Here is a 6,508-nt window from a genome sequence, read left to right on the forward strand (position 1 = left end):
AGAACCGTCCGGTTTTTTGGCGGTTCAGTGGTTTGGAAATTGACCGGTTCGATGACCGGTCCGGTTCTCGCAACCTTGTTCGCACCATTACCATACTGAGAACCCACAGTTCTCATCCCATACATATGTTTCCTTTTTTAGATGCAGGTTGTGAGACACCTTGCTAAGCGTCTGGATTTTCTCTGCAAGCAAAGTAGGGATGTTGGATTTTGATGTTTTGACTATGTATATATATGTATTTAGACTTCTTCTTTATATATGCTTTAACTTTATACATTCTAGAGGCTTTATGGAGAACTAGAGATGTTTATTTTTGAGTGTTTTGGGAAACTTTGGGTTGTGTATATATATGTATGACATTCTCTGGCTGACCTTGGCTTCACAGGTCGAGCCTGGAGCTTGATACTTTGTATTTTGAACACTCTGCTCTATGTACATATACATGACTTTACTTTCCTTCCTGTTTAAGTTTCCGTTTATGCGAGCGATGCGCTTTTCTTTTTGCGACTTGTTGCTTAAGCTTTCTTTCAGGGCTCCTCGAATAATAAACTCTTTCAACTATTATTATGTATATATTTTATTTTAGAGGTCGTAATATCACACCACCTTTGTTTTACGGCTTAAGCGTAAAGCTCTGTGTGGTAGGGTGTTACACATGACCTTGTAACAGAATGCCCTTCCGGGTGTTATGAACGCCTTTTTTTCCTCGTAGGTCGGTGCATCAGGATCTGGTTGTACTCAAAATAGGCGTCCATAAAACTTAAGAACTTGTATCCGGCCGCCACATCCACCAAGGCATTGATGTTGGGAAAGGAGAATGAGTCTTTTAGGCATGCCTTGTTGAGATCTGAATAATCCACGCATTTTTTCCATTTTTTGTTTGCTTTTTTCACAAGAACTACATTTGATAACCATGTGGAATAATCGAGTTCTTTAATGAAGCCGACTTCCAACAAACTAACTGTTTGTTTGGCTACCTTGTTTGCCCTTTTCGAAGACATTTTCCTCCTCCTTTATGCAATAGGATGTGCTTCTGATCTCATGGCCGAATGGTGCGATATGAAGTCCAGGTCTATCCCTGGCACGTCGGATGGAGTCCAGGAAAAGAGATCTCCATTGGCACGAATGGCTTTAATTAGAGGTCCCTTCAATTCGTGGGGGAGATTACGGTTCACGAATGTGAACTTGTTCTCAATTTCCCCTACCCGAAACTTCTCCGAGTCGCCTTGTGGTTTGGGCCTCAAGTGCTCGTCAATCCTAGCATCCAGATCTACCAAAAACAGCTCGGCCACCTTCTTAGACCTCTTCCTCAAAGTTAAGCTGGCATTGTGACAAGCAACAACCATTTCCAGGTTTCCTCGGATCGTTCCCACCGACTCGTCGTCTGCCACGAACTATATTGTCAGGAACTTCATGCAAATGACCGCCCAACAGTTTGTTAATGGTTCTTCTTTCAAAGATGATGTTATACGCCATATAGTCTTTCAGGACCACAAACTCAGCCATTGCAGACTTCCTGCTCGCCCTCGAACCCATACAAATCGGTAGGACAACGGAACTGTCAGGCTTGATGCAGTGTTTCCCCAATCCTATGACTAAATTACAATGATACTTGAGGCCACTTTCTTTGAGATCCAGGGCGTCAAACACGTTTCCAAACATGATGTTTGAGTCGGCCCCTGTATCGACCAAGATTCGTTTGACTAGACTGGTCCCGATTCTTGCCGTAATCACCATTGGCGGGTCTTCCGAGAGGTCGTCACACCAGCGGTCTCTAGGACCAAATGATATTTCGGAAAGCTCCCTAGGAGGCAACTTGTTGCCTCCTGATGACACGACAAGAACCTTGACATCTTTCTTTGCTACAGATCTTGATTTTGGTAGGGCATTTCTACCGACCATCACATTAACCACCACATTTGGGGCTGTTGATGGGGAAAAATCGTCGGTAAAGAATTTCACAAAAATATTGTGTTGCAAGTATAGATCTAAACCGACAATTTATCCTCAATTAAATTTAATTTGTTTGTCACAAATACAAACCCAATAAAAGTAAACGGAAGTATTCAAACCTCGAGTTGTCTCTCAAGGAATCGCAGGGAAGTGTATTTATTATTGGTTATGAAAAAGTATCTTTTTGAATTTTTAAATGTTAAACAAGGAATGTAAAATGACAAGGAAGTAAACTAACAATTAAAAAAAGTCCCAGCAAGGGTTGAAAATTGAAATTCCTATCCTCATTATTAAGGACATTATTATTTTCCGCTTATAGTTAATGATGTGCTAAAATAAGGAACAAAAGGGGTGAAATAAGCTCAACATTGGTTTGCAAATTAAAGGATAATGAAAGGGTAAGGCCATATGGGTATGTAAGCTCAGTGAAACAAAGATCTCAATCACATAAGTGTATGCATACATTAAACAATGGAAATATAGAATCAAGCAAGACAAAGATCACAATTTTAGAGAGAACAACACACACCAAAACAGAATATTAGTTGATAAAATGCAACCAATCAAATAGGCTCAAAAAGCTCACTGGTTTTGTGTGTTCAAGCTCTAAAACATGTTCCAAATTAAATATCTTCAAGCAAGTTCAACAAAAATTTAATTCAAATTTGTGAAATGCTCTAAAATAGTTTCTTGGAAAAGAATTCATCACTTCAACCAAGTAGTGGTAGAATATGCACAAAATCTAACAAACATGCAATCAATCATGTAAATGCAACAATGAACTAATAAAGAAAATTAAACATTAGTGTTGGAAAGAGAAAAGTTACCCACGAAAGTCGGTATCGACCTCCCCACACTTAAAGATTGCACCGTCCTCGGTGCATGCAAAGATGTGCAAGTGGACAGGGGTTGTGAGTGACAGCTGCTGCGCTTTCTCCAAAGATTGGTCGGCTGGACTTGTTTGTCGCCCCATTAGAAGTTTTCTGTTTCCCTTCTTTGGTGGGCCATCCTGAAAGGAGAGAAAAAGAAAGAAGAATAACCCATGAACAAAGATATGTAAACAAATAAAATATGGGTGGGCTAATGCCAAATAATGATGAGGTTCTCAACTACATAGTAGCTACAACATGTAAGTGAGAAAACAATAGAAGCAAAGGGCATGTCAACTAAATAGCAAACAAGTCAAGAAGCACCAAAATAATACAAGAAAGATGCAACAGTTGAATAAGAACATTTAACACCAATGAAAAAATAATAACTTAGAAAAGAAAAGAAAAACCTGCACAAAGTTAAAATACAATGAATGACAGTATGTAAATGCAATGAAGAAAAGAAAATGAAAGAGAATAGGGAGGAGGAGAAAGTAAGAAAGGAGGGGGAGAGAATAGGAAATGAAAGAAGAAAGAAGAAGAAAGGAATCTGCGAAGTGATGCGTAGCATCGCTCACGCGTACGCGTGGGTTAGCAGAAGAAGAGGCGACGCGCAAGCGTCGCCCACGCTTACGCGTGGGTGAGAAGAAATCCATGTGACGCGCATCGACGCGTAAGCGTGGGTCACGCGTACGCGTCAGCGTGGGTCACACGTACGCGTCACACCCCTTTTTTTTTTAGACATACCAGCTATCAATTTAATACCAACCATGGTTAAACCAGTGAAACCAAATTTTAACTAAATAAACATAACTAAAAATAAAAAAAAATTAACTTATTACCAATATAAATAAAAGGAAAATTAGAAAGAAGTTACCATGGTGGGGTGTCTCCCACCTAGCACTTTTAGTTAAAGTCCTTAAGTTGGACATTTGGTGAGCTCCTTGTCATGGTGGCTTGTGCTTGAACTCATCTTGAAACTTCCACCAATGCTTGGACTTCCAATAAGCTTCAACATTTCCAAGTAAATTCACCAAGCCTTGATGAAGTTCTTCACAAGTCTTGAGCTCCCAAAGTTGATCTTCTTGTATGCCAGGATCCCAAACCTTGTTTTTACACCCGTCTTTAAGTGGATTATCATTGTTCCAATTGGGTGGCAAGCAATCCGAATTCTCAATGAAATACCAAACTCTTCTCTTAGACCCAACTAAGTGATCACCGGTCCAACCCTTTCATCTAGCTCTTGAAATTTCAACCTTGATGAGCCTTGATTTGCAACTCCAACCACTAAACATCCGTCTCTTACGCTTAATTCCACAAAGCCTCCTAAGTTGGCCATATATTTTAAGCATTCTATATTCAAGTGGGGCAAGAAAGTTAATGGAGATAAGTTTTACTCACTCAAATGAAGGAGTAGATGACCACCTAGGTAGAGAAGTCTCCAACGTTCTTGACAAAGCATATTCAACTCCCGTCCATCCTTTTCGAAGGACTTCCATCTCAATGTTGCTTTCAATTTCATCAGGAGAAGGTTAGCTTGATTAATGATCATTATCACTAAGGGAACTTGCTTCTTGATCTATCCCGTCCAATTTTTCATAAGGAACATGCCTTGGAGGTTGTGCACTAGCCTCCTCAACATCGATTTCAAGCTTCTTGGAGGAATACTCTACAACTCTAGATTCCCATGAAGGTTCCACATCTCCTAAATCTTCAACCATTTTTTCCTCTTCTTTGACAAGCATAGCTTCTTCCAATTGTTCTAACACAAAGCAACATCCCTCATTTTTCACCGGACTTTCCAATTTTTCTTTCATACTATGCTCTTCAATTTATTCTCCACATGTAGCCATAGGAGTTCCTTGAGTGTCCAAATGTTGGGAGGCTAATCGATTTATTACCTTGTCTAAGGTGGCCGTGAATTCTAGTACCTCCCTTTTCATCTCCTTTTGCCCTTGAAGAAGAACACCAAGAGTGTGATCCATTGAAGATTGGGGTGGATATGGGGGTTCATTGCTTGGGAGGAAAGGTTCATGACAAGAGAGTGGTTCATCATGATAAGGATATGGTGGTTCAACACACTCCATCTTTTCCACTTGTTGTACAACACCTTCAGTCCCTTGTTCTCAAGTTGAGATTCGTTAGCCATGAGAGCTTCATGTGCTTTTCAGCTTTCCTCTAGCTCCATTTGATGGATGGTTTCTTGAAGTCGATCCATTGCTTCCTTAAAATGATCATGTGGCTCTTGTTCTGCTTGGTTATCATAAGTATGATCATATTGCTCTTGGATTGATGGATATGAAAATGGTGTATAAGGAGGTGGTGTATATTGAGGTGGTGGTTCTTGGGAGTAATTGGGTTGAAATTCAGGTGGTTCTATATATGGTCCATATGGCTCATAAGGTGGTTGGTATGGTGGATATGGATTGGGGTCATACGAAGGTGTTTGGTAAAATGGGGCTTGTGAGTATGGTTGTGGGCTATATTGAGGAGGGGGTTCATAGGTATATTGTGGTGGGTGTTGATTATCACGAAGAGGTCCACCATAACCATTGTCTTGGTATGCATCATGGAATGGTTGTTGCTCATAGTACATTGGAGGGGGTTGTTGCCAAGAGGGTTGATCAAATCCTTGTGGCTCCTCCCATCTTTGATTGTCCCATCCTTGATGCAAGCCTTCATTGTAATCTCCATTTCCTACAACATAATTGTAACAACACTCATAGCCAAAGGGGTGAGAATTCATGGTAACAAAAGAAAATAAAAAAAAAACTAATAAGAAATAATGAAAATAAACTCTTAAAACTAAAAACAACTAACAAAGACACGAAAAGGTAAACATATTCACAGTATTCACAATAACCAATAATAAGGCACACATTTGCAACTCCCCAGCAACGACGCCAAAAATTGATGGGGGAAAAATCGTTGGTAAAGAATTTCACAAAAATATTGCGTTGCAAGTATAGATCTACACCGACAATTTATCCTCAATCAAATTTAATTTGTTTGTCACAAATACAAACCCAATAAAAGTAAACCGAAGTATTCAAATATCGGGTCGTCTCTCAAGGAATCGCAGGGAAGTGTATTTATTATTGGTTATGAAAAAGTATCTTTTTGAGTTTTTAAATGTTGAACAAAGAACGTAAAATGACAAGGAAGTAAACTAACAATTAATAAATGTCCCAGCAAGGGTTGAAAATCGGAATTCCTATCCTCATTATCATTGTCAATTGTGATGGTAATTGCAAATTGCTCTCACTTAGTTAACCTCTAACAATTGAAGGAAAGTCAAGTGAGCAATTCAACTTGAGTTCACAAGTCCTAATCAAAGATTAAAGTTAGTGAAGTTTAAGTCAAGTAGCAACTTTCAATTACCAATCATCAAGAGACTTTGACAACTCAATAGTCTCCAAATTATTCAATCCAAGCTAAGAACATAGAAAACTAAATTAAAATCCAACCAAGTGTTTTATCAAACACTTGGTGGGCGCAAAATAAAAGCATAGAAAATTAACAAGGAATAATAAAACCTAAGACTAACAATTGCAACAAATAAACAACCAACAATTAAATAAAAAAGTCATAAACATGAAACATAAAATTGCATTAAAAAGGGAATTGAAAGTAACACAAGAGTTCATAAACTAAATGGGCAAAATAAAGTAATCAATGATAGAAGT

The sequence above is a fragment of the Arachis ipaensis genome, chromosome B02 (assembly GCF_000816755.2).
Source record: "Arachis ipaensis cultivar K30076 chromosome B02, Araip1.1, whole genome shotgun sequence".
Classification (NCBI taxonomy): domain Eukaryota; kingdom Viridiplantae; phylum Streptophyta; class Magnoliopsida; order Fabales; family Fabaceae; genus Arachis; species Arachis ipaensis.